Source organism: Lepidochelys olivacea, assembly GCF_965140295.1.
Source record: "Lepidochelys olivacea isolate rLepOli2 genome assembly, chromosome: 5".
NCBI lineage: Eukaryota > Metazoa > Chordata > Testudines > Cheloniidae > Lepidochelys > Lepidochelys olivacea.
The window spans coordinates 4,048,995-4,076,311 of NC_140415.1; the positions used below are offsets into that span (position 1 = coordinate 4,048,995).

Here is a 27,317-nt window from a genome sequence, read left to right on the forward strand (position 1 = left end):
CCGGGAGCCCAGCTCTGAAGGCGGAGCCCCGCCAGCAGCAGCGCCGAAGGAAGGATGCCAGGTAGGGTGTTGCCACCCTCACTTCTGCGCTGCTGCCTGCAGAGCTGGGCCCTCCGTCAGCAGCCGCCACGCTCCGGCCGCCCGGCCCTGAAGGCAGCAGCGGAGAAGGACGGGTGGCATGGTGTGGTGTGGCCACCCTTAGTTCTGCGCGGCTGCTGGCGGGGCTCTGCCTTCAGAGCTGGGCGCCCAGCCAACAGCCGCCGCTCTCCGGCTGCCCAGCTCTGAATACTGCAATCCCCCTAAAATAACCATGTGATCCTCCCTCCCCCCACAACTCCCATTTGGGTCTGGACCCCCAATTTGAGAAACGTTGGTCTCTCCCCCGTGAAATCTGCATCGTATAGGATAAAAGCACACAAAAGACCAGACTTCATGACCGTAAATTTGGTAGGGTCCTAACTATAACTCCCAGATCCTTTTCAGCAGGGCTACCACCCAGCCAGTTATTCCCCACTGTGCAGTGCATTGTGGTTGTTCCTTCCGAGGTGTAGTACTTTGCCCTTGTCTATATTGAATTCCATCTTGTTGATATCAGACCAATTCTCCAATGTGTCAATGTCATTTTGAATTCTAATCCTGTCTTCCAAAGTTTTTGCAACCCCTCCCAGCTTGGTGTCCTCCATTAATTCTATAAGCCATTATCCAAGTCATTAATGAAAATATTGAATAGGAATGGATTCAGGGCTGACCCCTGTGGGTCCCCATTAGATATGCCCTCCAGTTTGACAGTGAACGGTTGCTAACTACTCTTTGAGTACAGTCTTCCAACCAGTTATGCACCCACCTTACTGTAATTTCCTGTAGACCACAGTTCCTTAGTTTTCTTATGAGAATGTCACATGTTACTGAAATCAAAATATCTGGAGGGGAATGTTGGCTACAATGCCGCTCAGTTCTCAGACTCTGAAACAGGGGGGTTTATATCCTTTATTTATGTGAGGCAACATTTCCCCATCCAACATTTTTTGACAGAAAACTCTTTTGTTTTGTGGTCTGTCTTAAACATTTTTTTCAGGGTGTTGACTTTTTTCATGGGAAATATAAAGAAAACAGGTTTTTAACTTTCCGCAAGAAACTGTTCACAATTCTGGGTCAGAAAAATTTGTACATCCTGTCCTATGGATCTGGAGATGCTCTCATAATCCATATAGACTCTGACTCCTTTTATGAATCCCCCCCAGCACTTCGTTCTAGTGATAGCTAGTGGCAGTGAGTTCCTCGGGCGAGCAGTGTACCGTAACAGGGAATTTTTTTTTTAATCAGTTTTAAATGTGCCACCTTTCATTTTCTTTGACTGGCCCCTTGTTCTTGTATTAGGTGTGGGTAAGTACGCTCACCCAATTTACTTTCCATTCCATTTGTTCTTTCCTGTAACTCTCTCACATCTGCTCTCTGCAAGTTCCCCCCTTTGCATAGGGCGGTCTCTGTTCCTCTTCTAATTTTGCTGTAAGTTCTACTCAACTCCGCAATGCATCCGAGGGTACTGAGGTAGTTGGCGGATGTGATTGCAGAGCCATTGGCCGTTATCTTTGAAAACTCATGGCGATCGTGGGAGGTCCTGGACGATTAGAAAGAGGCAAATATAGTGCCCACCTTTTAAAAAAGGGAAAAAGGAGAATCCAGTGAACTACAGAGTGGTCAGCCTCACCTCAGTCCCTGGAAAAATCATGGAGCAGGTCCTCAAGGAATCCATTTTGAAGCACTTGGAGGAAAGGAAGGTGATCAGGAACAGTCAACATGGATTCACGAAGGGCAAGTCAGGCCTGACCAACCTGATTGCCTTCTAAGATAAGATAACTGGCTTTGTGGATATGGGGAAAGCAGTGGACGTGTTGTTCCTTGACTTTAGCAAAGCTTTTGATATGGTCTCCTACAGTATTCTTGCCAGCAAGTTAAAGAAGTATGGGCTGGATGAATAGACTATAAGATGGATAGAAAGCTGGCTAGATTGTTGGGCTCAGCGGGTAGTGATCAATGGCTCCATGTCTAGTTGGCAGCTGGTATCAAGCAGAGTGCCCCAAGGGTCGGTCCTGGGGCCGGTTTTGTTCAACATCTTCATTAATGATCTGGATGATAGGATGGATCTACACCCTCAGCAAATTCACAGATGACTGTAAGCTGAGGGGACGGGTAGACATGCTGGAGGGTAGGAATAGGGTCCAGAGTGACCTAGACAAATTGGAGGATTGGGCCAAAAGAAATCTGATGAGGTTCAACAAGGACCAGTGCAGAGTCCTGCACTTAGGACAGAAGAATCCCATGCACCCCTACAGACTAGGGTCCGAATGGCTAGGCAGCAGTTCTGCAGAAAAGAACCTGGGGATTACAGTGGACAAGAAGCTGGATATGAGTCAACAGTGTGCCCTTGTTGCCAAGAAGGCTAACGGCATATTGGGCTGCATTAGTAGGAGCATTGCCAGCAGATCGAGGAAGTGATTATTCCCCTCTATTCGGCACTGGTGAGGCCACTTCTGGAGTATTGCGTCCAGATTTGGGTCCCCCACTACAGAAAGAATGTGGACAAATTGGAGAGAGTCCAGCAGAGGGCAACGGAAATGATCAGGGGGCTGGGGCACATGATTTATGAGTAGAGGCTGAGGGAACTGGGCTTATTTAGTCTGCAGAAGAGACGAGTGAGGGAGGATTTGATAGCTGCTTTCAGCTACCTGAAGGGGCGTTCCAAAGTGGATGGAGCTCAGCTGGCTCAGTGGTGGCAGATGACAGAACGAGGAGCAATGGTCTCAAGTTGCAGGGGGGAGGTTTAGATTGGATATTAGGAAACAATATTTCGCTAGGAGGGTGGTGAAGCACTGGAATGGGTTCCCTAGGAAGGTGGAGGAATCTCCATCCTTAGAGGTTTTTAAGGCCTGGCTTGACAAAGCCCTGGCTGGGATGATTTAGTTGGGGTTGGCCCTGCTTTGAGCAGGGGGTTGGACTAGATGACGTCCTGAGGTCCCTTCCAACCCTGATCTTCTGTGATTCTATGAACTCATACAAAAAGAGGTACTTCTGTGGCACCTGTCACCATAGCATCTGCAGGGTCAGGAATCAGGGCCTGCTGCAGAGCCAGTCTCCAGACAACCTAACAAGCGCAGCTGGCCTGTAACAAGCTGCCTGCTTGGCTGCGTGGCCTGACTTGTGGAAAGAATCGGCAGACTGGCCCTTAAACCCAGCAGCAATTCAGTGGCTTCTGAAAACATTTTGCCTACAGCTGTGATAGCTCGTGTGCCTGCTTGTTTGCAACCTTGTTCCAGACCCACCCCAGCCTTGCCCCCAGCCCTTCCTTATGCCAGGTAACCTGGTCCCAATCCTCCGCTCTGATTCCTGACTTCGGCTCTGACACGTGGCCTCTAGCTTTGGCTTTGACCCTTGGGTCCGATTCCTGGCGACCAACTCCTGCTCTAACCACTAGGCATGGCAGCCCACATCCCGGTTGCTGCCATGAGCACTTCACGATCATTAATATATCCATCCTTGCCACGCCCCTGTGAGACAAGGCAGGGCTGCTACTCCCATTGCACAGATGGGGAACCGAGGCACAGAGACGCCGGGCTAGATTCACAAAGAGACTTAGGGGCCTAAATGCCTCTCTGGGCACCTACGTCTAGCATTTAGGTACCATTGGCATTCACAAAACCACTGCTGAGCTGCCAGCCAATCTCGCAGGCTCCAAAGTTTCTGCAGTTGGTGCCTGACTCTCCCCATACAATGCGTGAGGCACCCGGGCACGGACCTCAGGGTGGAGCATGCCACCAGGGTGTGGCAAGGTCTGAGTGACTTGCCCAAGGTGACCAGGGGTCTGTGGCAAAGCAAGGAGCTGAACCCAGGTCTCCTGTGTCCCGAGCGAGCATTCTAACCACTAGGTTACCCTGCCTGTCTACTGAGCACTGTGTCCCAGTAGCTGGGCCTTCCCCTTTCCGAGCAGAGCTATGGGAGAGCCTCAAGGAGTTGGCTGTGGTGAACAGTACCTATGGGGAGGCAGTGTCAATCGGCCCTGGCTTGCACCTTTTAGCTGTCCAGGAATCGCACCCTTGGGTGTCCCAGGCAGACACCTGGCTGGTCCACCTCTCAGGATGGAGGGAGAGCGCCCTGATACCTCTTCACGGAGGCACTGGTTAGACCAGGATAGAATCGTAACTACCCCTACTGCCTACAGCTAGGCCAGAATTCAGGTACAGTGTGTCCCTGGCTGGGGAGGGGGTCCAGATACCACCTGTGAGAATCCCCTGGCTGGAGAGATGGACCGGAGATCCTGAGAGAGCGCGTTGGAGGCATTGTCTGCTTGGGTACTGACCAGGTTAAAGTACGGAGGGCAGCTCATCTTCCTCGCCCGAGATTGGCTGAACAAGGCTCTGGCATAGCTCTCCTTCCTCCTCGGCTGGGAGTCTGGGACGGTGACAACTCCTCGTCCTGTTTCAGTTGCTTTAACCACTGAGTACTGGCGTCCTCCCAGCTGACACTCCCGGCCTCAGTGGAGCTTCTGCAGCGTGCTCTGGACACGCTGCTAGGATCCCCGCTTGGCATTGTCCCCAGGGACACCCACCAAGCAGATGGGTCTATCTTCTGCCTTCTCGGCCAGGAGCAAATGGCAATGCCCCTCAATCTTCTGCACCACCTCTGGGCTTGTGCACGGACCCTGCAGGAGCGACATCACGCTGGCTGAGTCAGGGCCAGATGTCTCGTCTGAAATCAGCTGGGGATGATGCTGGTCTCACTGACAAATGGCCTTGTATTGATCAGCATGATCCTGAGTCATGGGACCACAGATGAGAATGATGGAAGAGACCCATTAGGTCACCATTAGCTCATCTCCCTGGGCCTGGCGCAGGCTGCCTGGCTGTGGTGGCTTTTCTAGTGTGTTTTCCTGCATGCCTGGTGGCTGAGGCTTTCAGTGGGGCAGGGAATGAAGGCTTGCTGATGGATGGCAGGTGGCCTGCCCATTACTGCAGCGGTCAGGAGCCACATGATGGCACTGCCTGTCTCTGAACTTCACTGTCCCATCTTCAGCCCGTGCATGAGCCCCGTTTCCACAACATCAGTGTGGTGGTTAGGGCGGGGCATGCGTGATGCAGCTGCACACCTGAGTAGCATGGAGTCTTTGCTGGGGGGGATAGTCGGTGGTTTACGCTAAGATCTGAGAAAACCTTACATGTCAGGGTCTGGGTGAAATCCGCCCATCTCTTTCCACACCTGCCTGCAGAGAAGCTCTCAGCAAAGCAGATGCATTGAATTGTCGTTTCCAGATTCTCCGCCTTCTCCAGCCAAGGAGATGAGTGTTTGGCAGACAGTATTGTTCAGCACACGGCAGCCCAGCTAAAGATGCTTTAACCCACCCCGGGAATGCAGCTGTCGCCATCTCTGCTGGGTGCACTGGTGTTTCTCACTTCTCCTGTGGGGATTGGGAAACTAGCCCTGATTTCTGCAAAGTCGGCCCAGCAGGATTCCTCACTTAAAGTCGTGTATCCGGTGCCCCGCACGACACATGCAACCCCTGCCCCGAAGCGCTGACAGCTAATGTCACGCGGGCGACTCTGTGGGTCTGTACACGCTGTGCGAGTTAGCCTGGATTCCGCCGGTGAGCAGTGCAAAGAGCACAAGTCTGGCCCGGGCTCTGGGTACGTCCTGGGCTGTGCTATCTTTTCTGCTATTGTGACCTGTGCTAGCTGGATGCAAGCCATGCCCTGTCTGTCAGCCTCTAAATAAGTAGCCTGGTTCTCAGCGGGGTGAGGTGTCCGTAGGGGAGCCAATGGGGGAGTTGCCCCATCAAGCACAAGAACCAGGCGAATAACTCGCAGTGAATTGTGTAATCAGTGCATTTTGCTGCTGCTTCTGCCCCTGCACTGGCTTCAGTCAAACTGCAGAGGGCTCAGATTTATCCGAGGTCGGTTTCTGAGCCCAGCGGTTCACGTGGGCACGACCACTCTTCTCTCTTTGGCCACAGGGAGAGGTGTTGAAATGCAGGCCCCGATTCCTGTACACCGGCGTTAACTCCTGGACCCCACTTCCCTCATGAAGTGGGGGCTGCGGGGCCAAAGCTGAGCGATGCTCTGACCCCTGGGCATCAGGTCACGGTGCCATTTGCTCAATTTCGGGCCTGCGGGTCCCCCATCACGATGGAGGCCGCAGGGCCAAACCTGAGTGGGCAGTGGGGTGTTCAACATGGCTCCTCCTCGTTGCTGCTGTGGGGCCAGCTCCTACCCCAGGGCTCCCCCTGGGGCCTGCCCGGCCTCACCTTGCTTCCAGCAGCCTGTCTCTCCTCTCAGGGATGGGGAGCGATGCTGCACCTGGGCAGGCTGGGCTGGAAGGCGCAGGGGCTGAGAGTGGCGTGTGGCGAGCGAGGCACTGGGGCTAGTGGCTGCAGCCTGGATGGGTCCGCAGGGATTGATGGTGCTCACCATGCAAAAAATCTGGGGGACACCCTTGCTGAGTGGGAGGCCCTCTCCGGCTGGGGTTACCGCCAGAATTCAGACCTGCAATAGACGGGGCTTTTGTCTGTGCTGCTTTGCTGGGCGATTTCTTGAGCTCCTGTTCAGAGCCAGGCTGAAATGATGCTGCTCTGCAAGATCCTTCGGCCTGGTCGCTAAACAGCCCCTCCCCACCCCTTCACATCGATTCAGACGAAGAACGGGACCCTTTCTTCACTCCCCAGTGGCTCCCCTGCACTCGTGATTTCAGCCCATCAGGCCTGCTGACAAAGTACAGCACGTCCCCAGTGACTCGTGGCCCACCGCAGAACCCCAGCCGCAAGCTGCTGGGAGAGCTGAAGACATGCCGTGTTGGTCGCAGGTCCTGAGCCCCGTCCCATTCGTCGATGCGGCCTGCCGCAGGGGTTCCGATTTTGTCCGCTGACAGAGCAGGGCTTCGTTTCTCTTGTTCCCCAGGTTGAAAATCTTCCTTGGTCTTCACTTGGCTTCCCCCATTCAGCTGCTTTTTCATCTCTCAGCCTTTCTAAGCTAATAAATAAAGTTCCTGTCATTTTATTTATGGGAGCGAAGGCAGAGACAAATAAAAATGCCATGCTCTCTTGACGGCTACCGAGGCAACGGTTTTTCTTTGCTTCCATTCTAGAGCTGATCACTCCACCACAAGGCAGCACCCCCAACACCTGACCAGTGGGAGTGCTTTAGAACCAACTCCTACATTTCCAAATTGATTTGGGGCGACTCTGCTCCCGGATTGCCTCGTCTCCATGGGGCCTGAATTTCAGACAGTGCTGAGCACCTATCTTGAAGAATTCTAGCCCCTTCCCAGGGGGTTTCAGGTTGTGCACCCGCAAATGGAGAAGACCAAAATCACCAGCTAGCGAATACATCACAGCATTGCTGTAGGGCCCTGTGGATTTATTGCCTCTGCATTTCTTGGTACCAGTGAGGTCAGCTTTTCTAGAGCAACTGGCTTTAGGCAGGGAAAATTATTTCTTTTGGTCAATAAGTGGGTGTGTAACTTATTATAGGTGTGATGCCTGTAATCAAGGTTGCCCACCACAGTTGATTAGACTATTTTCAGTGATTTTTCACTACCAACTTTAACCATTAGGGCTGAAATTTCCCATTTAGGGTGTCTGCTTCAGCATGAAATGTTCTGGAATATTTCAGCAAAACCAGTTTAACTTTCTCAGGATGAAGTTAGGGAAAAGAATACGTTATTTTGCCCAGACAAACACCTGTCAGGGACGGTCTAGATAATACTTAGTCCTGCCATGAGTGCAGGGGACTGGACTAGAGGGCCTCTCACGGTCCCTTCCAGACCTATGATTCTTACAACTGTTTCACTTTGGAACAAGGCCGTGATATTTAGCAGTGGGGTGTCTCGCGGGAGTCAGGGATGTGCCTTTTGCTGTCCCTATGAAAATCCACCTAAATTTGGCCCAAATCTGAAAAGTCTGTGTCTGTGTCTGTGCATGTGTTTGTGTGCCATGGTTTAAAGGGTTGAGATTAGTTTCACACAGCGCAGGGATTCAACATCTACGTGCACGTATATATTAAAATAAATATTAAATACACATTCCAGCCCTATACTGGACCGAGCTTCTCATGTAAGCCACAGGGTGTAGTTCTCCTCTCGCTTACACTAGTGGAACTCCATTGTCTTCAAGGGGATTTCCCCTGATCTCCACCAGGATCGCTGAGACGAGAAGCAGGCCCCATAGTTTCTGGGAGTGCTGGTTGCTGTGGTCTATGGAAAACGAATCAGGACTGCTCAGATATACCTCGGTGCTGTCTATGTTGTGTGTGGGTGTGAGCCAGCACCCTCTGCTGGCTGAACAGGGTGGTGACTGGAGGCCTGAGAAGAGGAGATGGATGGTGTTTTCTTTGGAAGAGGACTGCATTTCTGTAGATAGAGACCGGGAGTTCTGGTCCGTCATGGTGTGTGTGCAACTTAGCTTTTGCCTCTGAGATCTGTGTGTGTTGGAGGCCACAGCTTGGTGTACTGCTTAGTCGTCCTGTGATAGTGTGAGTTCCCAGGGTTCATCAAGGGTAGCCGGGTGGGTGGGTGGTATGTTACATTCAGTGCATACGGAGCTCCTGGTGGGATCCTAGCTAAATGCCTCTGGTTTAAAGCGAGCCCAGTTGGATCCTGTCAATCTAGAATTTCCCCCTGAAATTGTCTACAAATTGCAAAAGATTCTGGGTCCTCGTTCAGGGTTTTACAAAGCCGGGGCCTGTTTACAGAATTACTCAGTGGTTTGCATTGTAAGTGTCGCAGGCACCTCATGGCTTTCAGAATGGAGAGAGGTAAATAGTGGTGTCCCCCAGGGGTCCGTGCTGGGACCAGTCCTGTTCAACATGTTCAGAAATGGTCTGGAAAAAGGGGTAAACAGTGAGGTGGCAAAATTTGCAGATGGTACAAAACTACTCAAGGTAGTCAAGTCCCAGGCAGACTGCGAAGAGTTACAAAGGGGATTTCCCAAAACTAGGTGACTGAGCAACAAAATGGCAGATGAAATTCAGTGTTAATAAATGCAAAGTAATTCGCATTGGAAAATATAATCCCAACTCTACATATAAAATGACGGGGTCTAAATTAGCTGTTACCACTCAAGAAAGAGAGATCCGGGAGTCATTGTGGATAGTTCTCTGACAACATCCACTCAAAGTGCAGCGGCCATCAAAAAGGTGAACAGAATGTCGAGAATTATTAAGAAAGGGAGAGATAATAAGTCAGAAAATATCGTATTGCCTCTGTATAAATCCATGGTACGCGCACACCTTGAATACTGCGTGCAGGTGTGTTCGCTCCATCTCAAAAAATATATATTGGAATTGGAAAAGGTTCAGAAAAGGGCAACAAAAATGATTAGGGGTATGGGACGGCTTCCGTATGAGAAGAGATTAATAAAATTGAGACTTTTCAACTTGGAGAAAAGATGACGGGGTGGGGGAGGGTGGGATATGATTGGGGTCTGTAAAATCATGACTGATGTGGAGAAAGTCAATAAGGAAGTGTTGTTTACTCCTTCTCATTGCACAAGAACTAGGGGACACCAAATGCAATTAATAGGCAGCAAGTATAAAACAAACAAAAGGAAGTATATCTTCACACAGTGCACAGTCAACCTTTGGAACTCCTTGCCACAGGATGTTGTGAAGGCCAAGACTATAAAAGGGTTCAAAGAAGAACTAGATAAATTCATGGAGGATAGGTCCATCAATGGCTATTAGCCAGGATGGGCAGGGATGGTGTCCTTAGCCTCTGTTTGCTAGAAGCTGGGAATGGGCAACCAGGGATGGATCACTTGATGATTCCCTGTTCTGTTCATTCTCTCTGGGGCACCTGGCATTGGTCACTGTCGAAAGACAGGATACTGGGCTAGGTGGACCTTTGGTCTGATCCAGTGTGGCCATTCTTATGGTTTCCTTCCTGTTGCCAGGGAAATAGCCACAATACAGGTGTGTGTGTGTGTGTGCTTGGTTTCCCCCCAAGAATCACAAAAAGTGGGTTTCTTGCTGGTGAAGGGTCCTAGATTTGGCAGTCCCTGGAGACTGGAGTCTTCTGTTTATCCACGGGACAGCCTGAGTGCAACTTCTCCCCCGTCTTGTCACTTGCCAATGGGCCTCCCTCTTTTCCTGCAACTATAGCAATGGAGGGGAAGAAGAGCGCTCAAGAGGTCATCGAGTCCAGAGGTGGGCAAACTAAGGCCCGCGGGACTGTCCTGCCCGGCCCCTGAGCTTCCGGACGGGGACACTAGCCCCCGGCCCCTCCCCCGCAGCCTCAGCGCACCCCGCGGGCAGTGTTTTGGTCGGCCACTCCTGCCAGGCCACGGGGCTGCGAGCTCCTGCTGCTCTGAGCAGCATGGTAAGGGGGCGGGGAGCGGGGGGGTTGGATCAGGGGCAGGGGGGAGTCAGGGGACAGGGGGCGGAGGTTCTGCGGGGGCGGTCAGGGCACTGGGAACCGGGGGGGTTAGATAGGCATGGGAGTCCTGGGGGGGCCTGTCAGGGGGCAGGTTTGTGGATAGGGGTCGGGGCAGTCAGGGGACAGGGAGCAGGGGGAGTTGGATAGGGGGTGGAATCCCAGGGGGGCTTTAAGGAAGGGGAGTCCCAGGAGGGAGTGGTCAGGGTACAAGGAGCGGGGTGGGTTGGACGGGTCAGGGGTTCTGAGGGGCGCGGGAAGTGAGAGGGGGCGTGGGCCAGGCTGTTTGGGGAGGCACAGCCTTCCCTACCCGGCCCTCCATACAGTTTCACAATCCCGATGTGGCCCTCGGGCCAAAAAGTTTGCCCACCCCGATCTAGTCTGTGGCCCCATGGTGAGGCCGCAGTGACCCTCGCTAGGGGAGGTGGGTGTTCCACCTCTGTACCCAGGGACAAACGCCTGCTCTAAACGCCGGGTGTGCACTCCCTGGGTTGGTCCTTTGTGCCCTGTGGGTCCGGCTACTGTCTTAATCCTCATCTATCTTATTCTGATGTTGGGACTGGTCCAGCTAAACTTGTCAGCTCTGCAGCCGGGGACTGTCTTTATAACTGTACGGGGCCAAGAGCGTTGAGCGTTGAGTAAATAATCAATCTCCTCACTTGCACTCCAGGAATCTATCCTGCCCCAGGTCCAGGTTGAACCAGAGGCATCTGTCCCTCTTCTGGCTCATGGAAACTTCCCTGGGGTTTATCTTGTCGTCTTGCTGTGTCCCTGAGGTTTAGCCAGGTAACACCTGGTTAGTGTTAATTCTTTGTATTACAGTGGCAGGTAGAGGCCCCAGCTCAGATCTAAGCCACATTGTGCTGGGTGCAACATACACACCTGGGGAGAGACAGCCCTTGCCCTGTGGACCTTACAGTCTAACCAGACAAGAGAGACAGAGGGCAGGAGGGGAAACTGAGGCCAAGGGCACTGAGTGGCAGAGCCAGGAATGGATCTCAGCTGCCTTGACTCCCAGCCCAGTGCCCTGTCCCCAGACCACACTGCTCTAACATGACACCTTGATATCTTTCTTCTTCTGGCTCTGGGTGTCTCCCTAGGGGTCTGTCTTGGTCAGGGTCCTGGCTAAAGCTCCCCCTTAGTGTCCTGCGTCATGTGCTCCTTTCTTACCCCTTGGGAGCTGCATCTTTGTGGATGGATCTGAGGAACCAACTAAGAATTTCCTCATCCATCCATGATCTCTCTCCCATTTCCCTCCTGCCATCACCCTGGGCAGCACCAACTGCTCTCTGACATGTGGTGACGAATTGGCGCTGTGATTCAGTTCCAACCTGGCCTTGTCTGTGTATTTCATCTGCAATTCAGAGCTGTAAAACAGTCCCGTCGGCCTCTCAGCTGAGCTGGCAAAGGGCGGGGGAGCCCTCCGTCATCTCCGTCCATCATTGCCAGTTCCCTTGATCAGTGGCTCCCATATGTCCGGCAGTCTGCTGTGAGTGATGGGGCACGGCGCAGGCTCGGCTCGGGGCTGACGGAGTTAAATATTTCAGCGCCTGATACCTGACAGGCGTGATAAATTGCAGCGTGCCACGCGCTGCTGGCGTGACAAACGGGCCGCTTCCCTCCTTAGGCTCCGGGAAAACTTTTTAATTATTTCCCAGCGCGTTGCAAATGAGAGTTTCTCAATCAGCCGCACAGATGCCCAATGAGGTTTCACTTATTTATTTATCGTTTACAGGCCTTTGGGGTTGGGCTTTTTAACCCTTGCCATGGCCCGTTGAAGTCAACAGAAAGTCTTCTGTCGATTTCCCAGGGCTTTGGGGTTGTCCCCTAAATGCAGATGGGACACGAACGTTTCCTAAAGTTGCTGCTGCTCCCGGGAAAGTCCTTTTGCAGCACCGACGGTGTGAGATGTGGGTGATAAAACAAGGCAGAGATGCCTATTCTGCTGGTTTTCAACGCGAACTATGTCTAAGATTTCCAAAGGGGTCTGCACCTCCAGTCAAAATATTTTCGCAGTCCACAAATGAAAAAAGGTTGAAAGCCACTGGCCTATTGCAAAGCATCTAAATGTGCTGTGCACAGAATATCCCCTAATGCAAAGCATTAAAAAAGCACCAAGGAAAGCTAATGAGCCTGAATATTCACCCAAACTGTCTTGTGTGACCGATCCATTAAATGCCAGTAGTAAGTTTGGGGCTATCCTTTATGCTCCTCATTTGTTACCCTAATGACTTAAGGCCCTGATTTGGATTTGGGACCCCGTTGCCCTGAGTCTTGTACAAATGAGAAGCAAAGAACCAGTCCTGACTCTGTTTACAATCTTAGGTGCTTCTCTGGCAAATGGGCATGTGGTTGTACGTGTGCTCACAGGCTGGCCAAGCTCTCAGCAGTCCCGCTGAAGTCCGTGGGATGTAACCACGGCACGTAAAGTTTAGCACATGCAGGATGGGAGCCTTGGGTATGATAAGACCTAAGGGGGATGTGGCTTGTCATTTCTTTGCATTCAGCGTTTTTATTCTGGCTGAGGGGTGTTGTTGCTGGTTCTGTTTGGTTCATATTATTTCTTTAAATCAGATCAAAGACCAGGCCAGGGCAAACGGACACCTCCCCCACTGCAGTCCTTTTATGTGTCGTCGTATGCGTACATTTTATGTATACGTTGAACTAATGAAATTTAACACACATTTTGGGGTGGGGCAGCAACAATCCTATGAGAATTATTTTTTACCTAGATGAGCTGCACAAGCTGGTCTGGCCATCAGCTACCAAGTCTCAGCCAGAAGCGGGTCCCCACCCAGAGGAGTGAGCATGGGAAATCCCACCTGGAAAAATGGTGGTGACAAAGTAGAAGTGCCAATCTCTGACAGTAGTTTTCTCTTTCCTTTTCAAAGGAAATCCCAGTTCTACCCCACCAGGGTCAAGTGCAGCGTGTGGAGGAATCCTGAGGAATTTGATGAGAAATCGGGGACGCCCCTGGGAATTCAGACCGGTGGAAAGGTAAGAGGTTGTTTAGTCACAGACCCATTTGTTTCACTTTGAGCATCGCTGCCAGAATGTGCATCACTGAGCGGTCCAGGAGCTCGGAATCTAGTGTGCCGTGTCCCGCACCTCCAGGCCTCTCCTCCTGATGCTGACTGCCAAGGAGGCAGGTGCTGACTTGTTATTTATTTGGAGCTTTTAGACCGTGCTTTTACCGTTTGTTGAGTTATTTAGCTTCGTGGGAAGAGACATCCGGCTTCAGGTGGGCGACACACAAAAGTGCAGATCTCAGAGTGCCCATGGAAGGGGTCTCTGGAGGAAGGTTTCCTGCCAGCAGGTCTTGGGCTTGATTCTTGGATAAGCGGCGTCAACGTTAGTTCTTAAGCTGAGCAGGGTCAGCATTTTTTTGGGAGACTCTCCAACTTTGCTTTCCTGTTCTGTTTATTTCAAACAGGCAGGTGTCTCAGTCAGTCCCGAACCAGTGCAAGGGATGCTGCGCCATCTTTGATGAAAAGCCCGACTCCTGATGGCTTTCGCTGGCTGAGTATCACCTCTACCCTTGGCAGGCGGGTTTCACCTACCGCTCTGGCCAGTGTTCAGCACATAAGAAATTGCATTCTGCCTCCCTGACACAGCCTGTTGTGGGGAGCAGCTGGCCCTTCTCTCCCTAGATCGAATTGTCTCCTTCTCAGCGTTGCGATCCGAGACTGTTGTCACCATGTGCAGATGTTGTGTAGTGACACAGGAACGGGTCATCACAGTCTAGACGGGTAGAATGAGGTTGCCCAGAGGTGTTTTGGGACTGTTCTGACTAACGCAGGGGAGAACTCCTTGAACTGAATTTGGAACCCCGTCAGAAGCAGTGAGGTCGTTAATAGTTCTGGGTGGCTGCATTTAAAAAATATGTATCTGTCCCTAGACTGCAGGGCAGGATGACTTTCCAAATTGGACTTGCCATTGTTTGCATAACACGGGGGAGTCGCTCTGCATTTACACCCCGGCTTTCCCAGTTGCAAGCATTAGAGTGGCTCCACGTTTACATTAGTGTGGCCCCCTTGCTGCCGGCGGAGACGCTCCAGATTTACTCCAGCGTCACCAAAAGTAGAGTTTGACCCTGGGCCTTTATTTCGTCCCATTTGTCTATGTCCAGGTGCCACCTTTTCCTCCTCTTTCTGCCGCCTCCTTTTCCTGGCGGGCTGGCCTGCTTCCCTTTCTGATTCAGTGCATGCTGGCCTGATGGCTGGATTGCTTGTTGCTCCCGTTATTTGCGGGGCATCTCCAGTGGAGTGCGTTGCTAATAACAGCAATTCCCGGTACACATTGGCTACAAGGTACGGCGGTGGTAATGGGATCCGGGAGGACGAAATTAAAGCGATCTAATATGCTAAGATAAATTAGTGTTGTAAAATTAGCCATGGGTCTAGTCAGGGATCTGACAAATGTATCACAGCTTTGTTACAAGCGCAGAGCTCTGCTCAATTGGATTAGTGGCCCGGAGCAAGGCAGACAGGAACGAGGGAAAATAGTTTATTAAGGGTCTCCTTACACGCATGCTAATGGTTAAACACTGCTTGTTCTCTCCTTGGCTTTGCTGAATGATACATCCCCTGGCGCTCACTGATGCTCAGCAGTGGAGGAGTACGAATCCGGCTTTGTCACGTTGCTTTTAGAATCACCTGAGCCAGGCAGCAGGGAGAGGGGCCTGGGTTAGTGGTGGTTCTGAGCAGTGGTGCTCCTGGCTCTCCATCCGGGATACCCGACGCACCCCGATCTGTTTTGATCCTATCCCTTTCCTGGTGCAGTCGTACAGCATCAAAGCACCGATCCAGCCCTGGTTGTGGAGTGATTCCCTCCAAGGTGGTATCATTCCCGAGGCCTGCATCAGCATTGGACACATTCCATCTGAGCCTTTCTGTTAATCCCTGCTGGGCTGGTATTCTTCTAGCCTGTTGGCTGCATGCTCATTTAGTGGGAGAAGTGGGATGCGTGCAGAATATGTATGCCAACCAGAGAGACTGGGATCTGATCCTGCCAGGAGCAGAGCACCTCCCGCAAAGGGTGCTGAGTGTGGTCAGCTCCTGTTGACGTCAGCTGGACGCATTCGACCAACTCCTTGGCGTTGGCGCTGCCCAGCAGCTTGCAAGAGCAGGGTCTGAAAGCTCCAGGCTCGCCAAGTGTTGGGGGGCTTTATCTGTGGATTATGGCAGTGCAGAATCAGGCCCCATTGTGCAAGGTGCTGGACAGCCCATAAAGCAAGAGACAGTCCCTGCTCCAAAGAGCTTGCAATGTAAATAGACAAAAGATGGAAGGGAGGGGTCTGCCGCACGAGCAGAGGGACCAATTTACGATGGGGGCAAATGACATGTCAGTTCCGCATTTGTTTTGTGATTGAAATCCTCTCCATGGGGTTACGCTAGCCGGGAATTGGCTAGGTGGAAGGTGGGGCGTGGGTGAGGGTTGAGGCAAGCAGTCAATCGGCACAGAGGGTGGAACACTCAGGGTGCAAACGTCGGGAAACAATCTGATGACATCAGCAGCGTCAAACAGTTCTGGCTTGACCTGCCCCTGGGCTGGCTTCTCCCTCCCAAAGGCCACGTGGCTGGGGGAGAGGGGATACCGCGTGGCTCTCTCTGCCCTCAAGAAGCGTGTTCTCCTCTGCACAGTTCTGGGTCTGCGGGGCTCTAAGGAGGGGAGGGATGTCCCCGTCTTCCCACTTCGGCCCCCGCAGCGTCAGCAGGACCTCTCACCAAGGTCAAGGGAAATTGAGGGCACGCAGCAGCTGGCCTGCTTGTGTCCCAGAGCTGGCAGGACTCAGACATTTTCTTGTTGCAAAGGGAGCTCGACTTCGGTCAGGTCCAAAGACCCCAGCCCGTCTCCCTGTCTCCAAGGACGAGGCTGTAGTACTGTGGTGGCTCGTGGCCCTGCAGCCGGTTCCGATGGAATTGGCTTGCCTGTGGCTAATTAGACGGTGAACAAGATGGACTCATCTGGTGGGAGGATTAAAATCCCCACTGGTGAGCGATGAATGGCTGGCCAGAGCCTTTTGCAGATTTGTAAATGCAGGCTAATTGTGTGTTTAATAGCAGACACATTCCACAGGATCTTGGAGGTGCGGGCGGGTGGAGGAATGATTTAGGCCTGGCTTCATAAGGCATGTGATCTGGCCCATAAATATTAAAAAAATATATATATTACCCAGTGCTCTGGAACAAGGGAGGCTGGCAGAGCGCCGCAGCTGCAAACTGATCTGCTGATAAGACCACGTTGAGCTGTCTAAGCCAAACAGCAATAGGTCAAGGAAAGGGGGAGCTGCAAATCCATCCGTCTGGGGATCATTTGTTTCATTACCTGGAATGAATTTTGCACGGGGCTGGTCCCAATTACAGGTGCTTCCACCTCTCCTGCATCCGCCTGTGTGTGGGAGAGGAGCTTCTGTATGAATTGTGATAAACGGCACCCCGGATTAGCCCTGCCGCACTCTTTTGGGAAGATGCCGGCCTGGCAGGAGGACCAGTCCCCACAGTCTTCCCCCCTCTCCTATGCACACTGCAGTTCAGTTTGCCTGGGTTGGAGCCTGCCTGGTAGCTAGCAGACCCTGAAGTGCGAGGTGCAAATGAAAAGTAGTCTCAGGGAGTGGTCACCTTGGAAAGGATCTTCATTACTCTGCAAGGCAGTAGCGACCTGGAATTACATGTTGCATCTGCGTCAATACCAAGGGGTTCAGCAGCACTTGAATTACCTACTTACCCAAGGTGGAGAAGAACCGAGGAGTGAGGGGAACTAACCACTGGAGCAATTAACCAAGGGGCATGGAAGATTCTCCATCGCTCACCATTTTGTAAATCAAGGTTGGATGTTTTGCTAAATTCCCTGCTCTGGGAAGTATGGTGGGGCAGGTCTCTGGCCTACGCTCTGCAGGGGGTCCGACTAGCGGATCACAATGGTCCCTTCTGGCCTTGGGACCTCTGAATAACCTTGTATTGATCACGATGCTACACACCAGTGGCCACTCAGGACTTCACAGCCACAACAGGTATTCTCTCTGGGTACGTACATTGAGCTAAGTACCACGGTATCTGAGTGCCTCACGGTCCTTATAGTTTCTAGCCTCTCTACCCTCTCCAGGGAGGTACGGTCCTCTCCCCATTTTACGGGTGGGGAAATGAGCCATGGGGTTGAATAAATGATATGCCCCAGGTCACACAGGAAGTCAGTGGCTGAGCCAAGGATTGAACCCAGGTGTCCTAGACTAGCCCCCTCAACCCTGGACCACACTTCCTTGCGCCAGTCTTTGAACGGACAAATGAGCCCGTGGACGACAAAGTCATCTAATGTCTCTCCAGGGTCTTAAATGCGTTTCCTAGCACTCTCCATGGGGCCGGAGTGTTCAGCTGAGCCCTCAGGCAGGCGGGTTTCAATGGCTTGATGATCTGCATGCCTGTGCCATGCTTGTCCCATGCTTTACTATGCTGTGCTGCACTGGACGCAGCATGCTCTGGGTACAGACCTTCCCACCCAAACCCAGTGGCGCCCTTGGGGGTTAGAACTAGCGCCGGGAGGGCAAAACAGCTGGCTGCTTGGAGCCACTCTGGGAAATCAGCTCAGTCGGGATCCTCAGTGTGCCTGCAATTGTGGGTGCAAGCGTTTTTTTCCCCCTGGGGAGCAGTGAGGGATGGTGGAGAGGCTAAAAAGTGAAAGGGGTTAGTTCCGTTCCGGGCCTGTTCTGCAGGAAATTGCTGAAGTCCTCGCTTGGGTTGAGTGATAGAGACCAGTGTAAGGGAGGGGAGACTGAGCCCGTGTTTCTACAGGGAGCTGGGGATGGGGGTGCAGAAGCCAAAGAAGAATCTCTCCTCCTGTCCTGTCTCATGTATGAGAGTTGGGGTGGCTTATGCTCTGTTGTTTTCCTTGCCCCCTAGCTGCTCCCGTGAATGGCTGTTGCCTCAGTCAGCCTCGGTGGCACATCACACGGCATCATCCCAGAGCATGTGTGACTTGGGGCAGCTGTCCATATGCTGCTGTTCTGCTCTGCAGCCTGTGCGACGTTGCGCGGCTTTGAATGGCCGGCGCTGTCTGTTCTCACTTGCGGATGGCACGTGGGAAGGGGGGAAGATAGGAGGTCATTTGCACTTGTCTGGTTTGGTGGTTAGCAGCTTGTTTGATGGGTTTCATCTCTATTGGCAGCATGTTCATTTTCATGCCTGTCTTACGTATTTCTCCCCATGTCGCACACCATTCCTGAGCCCGTGGGGGGACGCGTCTCTTCCTGACGGTGTTTTTAATGCTCATGCAGAACATTCCAAACATCCTTCACTCTCCCTTTGTTTGGGTTTTGTCCCTCTCCAGGGAGTTGTTAGCTGTTGCCCGTGTTTCCCGTTGACGAGTGGGCGAGACTGGAAGCAAATGCATTCTTGATAAAACCACGTATGGGCTTTAGACGGGCTATGAAATTTCACAAGTGTATTTATAGTCATAAGCAATGTTCGGGATTTCAGTAGAGACACCAGAACAGGGACAGAACTTTGATATAGGACGCCCTCGCTTTCTGCATGATGGGTACGTGTTGGTGCTCTTATCCTGAGATTGTGTGTGTGTGTACACGAAACAAATTGCAAGCGTGCAGACAGCCAGAAGGATAGCAGCAAAATGACACTAGATACTGCTGGCTATAAAGAAGAAGAAAGCAAGCAAGGTAGGATGCACTGCTTGGTGGGTGCATATGGATAGTCCGTAGCCTAGATTGCTTTTGTGGCTCATGGGTTTCTCCTAGCAGTAGCTATGTCTGAGCGCGTCAGACAAACCATTCCTCTTGTCCAGTAGACATGAAAGAGATGACTGTATTTCTTACTGGTATTGATAGTTTGAAAATTGATAGGGGAATGTCTGTGAGCAATAGCCACGGAGTAACGCATGTCCCCGGAGAATGCTGAGACCTGCCGTGTGGTAGAACCCTTACTGATGATGCTGGATCTCCTATTGCAAACAGTATTTTTCTAGTAAAAGTAGCATCCTTCAGCAAGAGTGTCATTCTCCCATGTCTGGCGAAGAGCAGTCCAGACCCCAGCAAGAAGGTGCCAACCTGGGGCCAGGCCGTTTCTCGAGGGCCGCCATGCTGTAGCGGTGCCTCCAACAGACAGAGCTCCTCTCACGCTCTCCGTGCCAGCCTCCCTCTCTTCTCGCTCCCTTTCTCTCCTTTCCAGCAGCCAGGTCCTCCCGGTGACTCGGACTGAGCGCTCTAGGCGGGATGGGGATCGATCGGGGAGCGCTCTCTCTCCTGGCCCCACTCCACATCTGGCTGCCCCAAGACCCTCCTTTCCCATTCCTAGCTCCTGCAGCTGGGGACAACGTGTGCTGGCAATGCAGTGCTGCGTGTTCCTCCCCCAGCATGGGCGGGGGAACGGCGGGTGAATCAGACCTGGCGCGCCCCCACATTCCCTCGGCACCGGTGGCTCTCCTTGGGTTTGGCTCTGCAAGGGTTTGCACCACTCCCTCCTCCCCCTGCTTCCGTGCAGGGTCCCCAGCCTTGCCCCCCTCCGCTGGCAGCATTGGACTGCTCTGTGCTTTGGGCAGAGCCCTTTGCAATCCGAGAAGGAACGGGGGAGAAGGGTGGGTGGGGTCTGCCCCTTACTGCTGTTACTGACAGGGGCAGGAGAAGCCATAGGCCTGTGCCTGCGGACCCAGCTCCTGTGATTACACCGGAATCTCCGCTCCCACTAAAAGACAGTTTCTAGCCCACATGCTTGCAAAGAAACCTTGAAAATGTGACTTGAATGTAACCAATGCAGGGGTATCTGCCTGAGTCTGCACAGAGCCTGTGACAGTAGATTGGACATGGGAGTTGCCCCAGATGTGTCAATTGGGTGCAAGCTCCAGGGCCCACTTCTCTGGGGAGCCCGTGCCAGCAGCATCCTGGTAGAGGATTTAGTGTGTGACGGAGGAGACAGGTGCACTGAGTCCCACGCGTTCAGCAAATAAACCATGATTGTTGGGGTACGTGCTGGGGAGCCACCCTGCTCCTCCCCTGGACTCTCTGAATCAGAGGGGGGGACCCATGTTACTCCCAAGGGGGCAGAATCTCCCAAGGGGGCCCCTATGCTGCTGCCCCTGCCTCTCCGGTTGGGGAGGGGCCTCTCCAAGTGGGGGCAGGGGCAGAGGAAGGGGGGTCCACATCATGCTGCCCGTGGGACCCTGGATTGCTTAATCCATCCCTGGATTGTGTTTGCTTTGCAGCCTGGTGTAGTGAGGCCGATACAGGGTGGCAGGGAGGGAGCCTGGAATAGTCACTAGTGCGTCTCAGCAACTCATTTCTTCATTAGTTAGAATCTCTTGATTACTGGCTGGCTCTGGGAAGCCTCTGCCGAGGCCCCATGGCTCCAGTCACACGCCAGCCGCTCTGCACTCGTCAGGGTCCCTAACGAAGGCGGCTAGGACGCCGCTCTCCTGTAAGATCACACACCAGCATGGCTCCTTTTCTTCCTAGATGGTTACACTTACATAAAAAGAGAGGGGAGGGGCGCGGGCCGGGACTGTGCAATTTATGGACTGGAGATTTATACGCCACTGGGATGCTGTATTTTTTCCCTACAGTGACACTTTATTGCCACAAATTACTAAACAGGCAAGGTTATGTGAGTGACAGCAGGCTCAGCGGTAAAATATGGGAGCAAATCGAAGCAGGAAAGGGTACCGGGGAGAGGGGCTTGAGATGGAACTGGAGACGGGGTGAGGAGGGAAAGGGTGAGGGGGGTAGGTGGGCCCATAGGAAGGAGAAAAGGTTTGTGTGGTAATGTGCTGTGCAAATGAGGCCCTGGAAAATCAGGGAGAGCAGTACCGCCTGCCTGGTTTCATAGCAATACACACATCTGTACACACACCCACGCATTGCCGGTAGCATGGAATGACATGGGGTCTCGTGGTTAAAGCGCTGGGCTGGGACCCGTGATGTGGGTTCAATTCCCGGCTCAGCCTCCCTGCGTGAATCTGGGCGAGTCTTCCCTGTGCCTTGGTTCACTATCTGCACAATGGGGAAAACGCCTCCCTTCCCCCCCTCCTGACAGGGTGCCAAGAAGGTGCAATCTGATCAGGATTGGGAGGCTACTCAGATGCAGCAGCAGCGAGAGCTCGGTAAGCAGACAAACAGGTAGGCAGCTGTGCTTCTTGGGCTGAGGTTTTTCTGTCTCTGTCTTCAATGATATCGGAGTGCTAAAGCAACATCCGTATTGGGGAGCATGACGTGGGGGCGGGCGGGGGAGCTCTTTGGTTTTAATCCCAGCTCTGCCCCCAGGTGGCTGAATGCTGGGTACATCACGTCGCCTCTCTCTGCCTCTGTTGCCTCTCGGATTCTGCTTAAGCTGTGGGCTTCGGCCGGCTCTCTCCACCGCATGATGCATTTCCCATGTTTGCACATCTCCACAGCAACAAAGGAGCCGAGTGCGCCGGGAAGCGTGCTGCTCTCAGGGGGGAGCCAAGCCACATGGGCAAAAGGGCTCTTCAGAAAATGAGATTTAATTCTCCTTCGAAGGCTCCCTCAGAACTCGTAATTTACATTGTGTAGATGGGCCTGAAGGCCTCCACGCTGGGTGCTGGATGGCCAAATAGCAAAATGACAAGAGGCCCTTCCCCAAAGGCCTTGGATAAAACAAGAAACTGATCTGAATCGTCACCTGAGACAGGAATGGAACCAGAGTCGCTTGCTTGTTTTGGTGTGCCTCTGAGACCAGCAGCAGCAGCCCTGACCCACTCCAATGGACCGTTCCACGGGCTCGCCCCCAGCCTGGCTGATCCCGGGGAGCAGCCGGAATGGCACAAGAAAGCTTGCTCCTGACACAGTATTTCCTGCTCCATTGTAAGGCCTGGTGCGTGTAGGTGAGCACACACACAAACAGACCCAGCACCAGTTTCGTTAAATGGACGAGTCCGAACTCGTTTTCTTCAACAGGTGTGACTTTGCGTGTGGATGTGCAACATCAACAGACCCCGGTCGTCGGCGGGCAGGATCGAACCTGGGACCTCTGGAGCTAATGCATGAGCCTCTACTGCAAGAGTTAAAAGTCCCATGGCCCTTAGCTAAGGCAGTAGCAGACTCTTTCATCTCTAAGTGGTCTCGGTGCCATTAGAGGGGACCGAGCACCACACCCAGGAGGAGTGTGGGTTACAGATGCTCTTAAATTGACGTAAAGCTGGCTTATATCCATTGAATTTGTGTTGATAAATTTACACAAGCACCAGCTAAACCGGTAGAGCCATTTTCAAACTGATAGAAGCGTGTCCCCAAGGAGTTTGCCCTAGGTTAGCTAAATCGGTTTGATTTCCTCTGGGGTAACGTTTCGGTTTGTGTGAACAAGGCTGAAGACTGAGTCTAAATGATACATCTGCACTGGCTAAGGTGCTGCTCTGGGCTTTGGGAAGTCCCCCCCGTTCTCCTCAGAACAAAACATGCCGTAGGGGAAGCTGAGAGAGACCCAGACTCTGGGTGGCATCGACAGAACAGTCCCTAACCTGAATGACTCAGCCACAGCCTGGCGCCCGTTCCTTGCTTCTATCATGCACCCAGTTTGCCCTCTTTGGGCAGCCTTCACTGCGATCCTGCCCCCTTCCCGGGCATGGGTGGTGCTAGCTGGGAAGGGGGTGGGGCAGCGGAGGTGCTGATAAGGCCAGAGGCGTGAGGAGAGCTGATGTGCATGACTGTGTATTGGTCAGGGTCACTTTCCCTGGCTCTAAGGAGCTACAAACCTGACGGCTCAATCCACTGCGGGACTGTGTGCAGGGTCCAAAACGTGCCTTCCCTGGCAGGAGTTTGAATGGCCGGCACGCCGAGCAGTACGGCCGGGAGAGGAGCAATGCACAGGCCAGGGAATGGAGGTTCACTCCCTTCACGCTAAGATCTGATTTGTGTTTCTAGCTCGTGGTTTGGTGCTGGGCCGGGTCCGACTGCAATTCTCCAGAGAAGAGGTAGAGAACGGGGCATGTTTAGTCTAGAGAAGAGAAGACTGAGGGGGGAACCTGATAACAGTTTTCCAATATGTTCAGGGCTGTTATACTCAGGACAGCGATCAGCTGTTCTCCATGTCCACTGAAGGTAGGACAAGAAGGAATTGGCTTCATTTGCAGCCAGGGACACGTAGGTTAGATATCAGGAAAAACTTTTTAACTCCAAGGAGAGTTAAGCTATGGAATAGGTGACCTAGGAGATTGTGGGATTCCCCATCAGAGTTTTTTTAGGAACAGGTTGGACAAACACTTGTGAGGGATGGTCTAGGTTATTTGGTCCTGTCTCAGTGCAGGGGGCTGGACTAGACCAGTGGCTCTCAACCTTTCCAGACTACTGAACCCCTTTCAGGAGTCTCAGTTGTCTTGCGTACCCCTAAGTTACACCTCACTTAAAAACTACTTGCTTACACAAACAGACATAAAAATACAAAAGTGTCACAGCACGCTGTTACTGAGAAAGTGCTTACTTTCTCATTTCTACCATATAATCATAAAATAAATTGATTGGAATATAAATATTGTACTTACATTTCAGTGAACAGTCTATAGAGCAGTATAAACAAGTCACTGTTTGTAGGAAATTTTAGTTTGTCCTGACTTCGCTAGTGCTTTTGACTTAGCCTGTTGGAAAACTGGGCAACTATCTAGATGAGTTGATGTACCCCCTGGAAGACCTCTGCGTACCCCCAGGGGTACACGTGCCCCTGGTTGAGAGCCACTGGACTAGACGACCTTTCGAGGTCCCTTCCAGCCCCACATTTCTCTGATTCTAAAACCAGTCTTGTTAAAGACTTCCTCAAGGAAGCACTGGAAGTCATTCTCCAAATGGACCGTTTCAGTGATTGGCCACAACAACGATAAATAATTGATTGGTTACATCCTGGGGTCTCTTCAGCAGACTTTGCTGAGGAAAGAGTGGCTAAATCCTGAGTAGGGGGGCTGAGGACTTTGGCCCAGTGCTAACAGTCCAGCTGGTTGCGCTAGTTATTGATAAAGCTGTTCACTCTGAATCTAGCCTCTGTCTTGGACACCAGCTGTGCACAAACCCGTCCTGCATCCCTAGGGACAGACCAGTTCCTCAAAAGTTTTGCCAGATAGTTGGTTCACATGCTGTTTGCTTTGATGGCTAGCTATTTGGGGTTGGTTAGCTGAGCCTCATGGTGCTTTTGTCTGCTCCCTGCCAGCCTGGCTGAAATATTTTAGACAGGCCTGCAATGGAAAGCAACTAACCCCCTGTCTGGTATAAAAGTTAGGACCGATAGTGATTCATGCAATACTTAGAATTCAGGAGCATTTTCACAACTATTCAGTAGCCAGCATGAATAATGTGAACCCATGAGTCTTGGCGAATCTCACATGGCCTGTAAGTCTGCAAGAATATTCATAAATCCGGGTCTTTTTAAAGAAACTAACCAATTTTTACGAATAATTTTTCAAGAAAAGTGACACTTCACCTCCCCCCCCCACCTTCGAATTTGCCTAGCAGTCACTTCACTGACTCTGAAGCAGTGCCTTGGATACCCTGGTGCTTAGACACTGCAGCGAGGCGTGCCATAGATAATTGCTCCGTTAGACAGGGCGCGTGTATGGGTTTCACTTTGTCCATTTCATGAATGGAGAGACTCTGAAGTCTGTCGCCCAGGTGATGCCGTAATGTGAATGTTCTCTGGTGCAGGGAACGCAGGATGAGCTGGACAGCCAAGGGCTGGATTCTGGTAGGATTCTGCCCCATGACAGAGGCATACGCCAGCAGGGAGCAAAGCAGTAGCAGCTGAGTGCAGGAGCCATCCAGCATGCGTGGCAATTGGCCGAGTGATCTGGAGTACAAACCACTTCTCCTGCAGCCTTGCTCCATACTGCTTCTTCCAAACGCTGTCCTCACCGTATGTGCAGGCTTGGCCACACCTCCCAGCTGGCTGGGTACGTCAGGCTGTGCGCTGGCAGGTGCGTTAGCTGGGCCCCCTGACTAGCGCTCACAGGAGCACTATGAGCATTTGCCACCCAGGTTTGTTAAGGGTTGGGGGCAGGGATGGGAGAAAGAGATGCAGCTCTGGCCTCCCCCATGAACCCGTGCAAGGCAAACTATTAACTCTTCTCTGTGGATGTACCAGCCACTCGTTACATTTGCTATGGTAGCACCTAGAGACCCCGACTGAGATCAGGCCCCCGTTGGGCCAGGGACTGCACAGAACCCAACTGAGATCAGGCCCCTATTGTGTCGGGGGTCCCATTGTGCCAGGCACAGCACAGACATGCAGGAAAAGAAAGTCCCTGCCCCGAACTTACGTTAGCTGGGACAGACAATGGGGGTGGGAGCCTGGGCTTCTTTCGTGGTGCAGAGGTTTAGTCTGTGCACCTGGGAAAAGCTCCCTCTGTGCTTTCCCAAGGGGGGAATTAAACGACCCTTCCACGAGGCCATGAGCCATTGTCTTGGGGCCCTTCATCAGCTGATGAATTCTACTTAATAAAATAAATACCAAGAGAAAATGTAATTGGGTCTCGTTTATTACCCAGTTCTGCCTAGCAGCCCCCAATTACACAAAAGCAATTAGTGAAAGTTCTCCATTAATAGCATCTCCAAGCCACCCAATGGGCTCGTTCCATCAAACCTTCTGGCTCGTGTAATTTACCATTCTGGAGCTAATTCCTGGCTGGGGGAGCTTGGGGATGTGCAGCGTGGATTGTAAACAAGTCGATAGGGTTGGCAGGGGTGTGACGGGGGGAAGGGAGTTACCACGCCGAAGAACCTGGGGAAGCCATGGTCTATCTGTCCTTGGAGGGAAAAATACACCCACTACACCAGGCATTGCTATTGTCAGCTCTTCCCTGACCCACTCCCCCGCCCCGTCCATATGCACATCGGCTGGTGGTGGTGTATCGGACTCACCCTCTCGTTATCTCTGCTCTGCTGCGGGCATACCTCTCACCAGCTCCTGCTGCTGTGCCCGATCCTGTGCTGCCCATAGGAAGGATCTGCCATTCCCAGGGCCTCAGACCTCCCCCCTTTCCACCTTCAGTTCCTGCCGCACAATCCAGGTGTTGCCCCTGCCCTGCCCTTGTTCAGCCAGGGGAGGGAGGAGGAGCTGAGCTGTGTCACAGGTTTGCACCTGGGCGGGAGGGGTTCTCCCCTGTCCTGATGCTTGCGTGGCTGTGTATACCTGTGCAGTGTGCAAGGCGGGTGTGAAGTGCTATGCCTGGGAGAACCGAGCTGGGTGTAACTGACCCCACGGGGGAGGGAACGTCCAGGGCCACGTGGCTGAGCCTGAGTGCCCAGCTGTGTGCCGGGGCGATGCGTGGCAAGGGGGTGAGTGTATCCCAGAGATGGAACTGAGTCTGAACGGGCCACCCTGGGGCTGGCTGAGCCCCCAGTCTACGAGGCACGAAGGGCGTCGAACCCTGACTTATTCCTTGTCCATGGGATGCAGTCAAGTCCCCGCATCACAGATCTCTCTGCCCTGCCTCCAACCCCCGGAGATTGTCTGGCAGCTCTCACCTTGGTGCACTAAAGCCAATCACAAGAGCACGCACTGATTCTCTCTGTGCAGGCAGACGTCAGGTTTTCATGGGAATGCCGAGGAATCTGGGTGCTTGGAAGGACTCGAAGCTGCAGCAGCTTCTCAGGGAGGGCTAGAGGCTAGTGGCTCTATATAGAATCTCTCTGAAGCTCTAATTGAGGGAGCTGGGAACCAGCTGTTTGGTAGCTGTCACGTTGCAAGGGACAGAAGTCTGGATCTTATATTGGTGTTGTCACAAAAAACAACATGCAGGTTAATCCACAGTGAAGGCTCATCTCTGTCTCTCGGCTCCTAATCCATGTTTACAACAGTGGATGAGAAAAGACAATTATCATGGAAATGGTTTGCATGTAAGAGTCGAAATGTGATCCTGATGTGCAGTAGTTGAAGGCCAGTGGTACCCATGGTGTGAATGGGAGTGTGATA

The 27,317-nt window shown here is 52.4% G+C and overlaps 1 protein-coding gene across 4 annotated transcripts in view; it reads left to right on the top strand.

Annotated features, from left to right (window-relative positions):
* The window catches only part of CNTFR (ciliary neurotrophic factor receptor), a gene marked incomplete at its 3' end in the record, with an annotated part of 459,556 nt that overhangs the window by 70,196 nt on the left and 362,043 nt on the right, over positions 1-27,317 (top strand). For all 4 annotated transcript variants that reach the window (XM_084629637.1, XM_084629638.1, XM_084629636.1 and 1 more), the window contains exon 2: positions 13,302-13,407. The remainder of the gene's footprint in view (positions 1-13,301; positions 13,408-27,317) is intronic.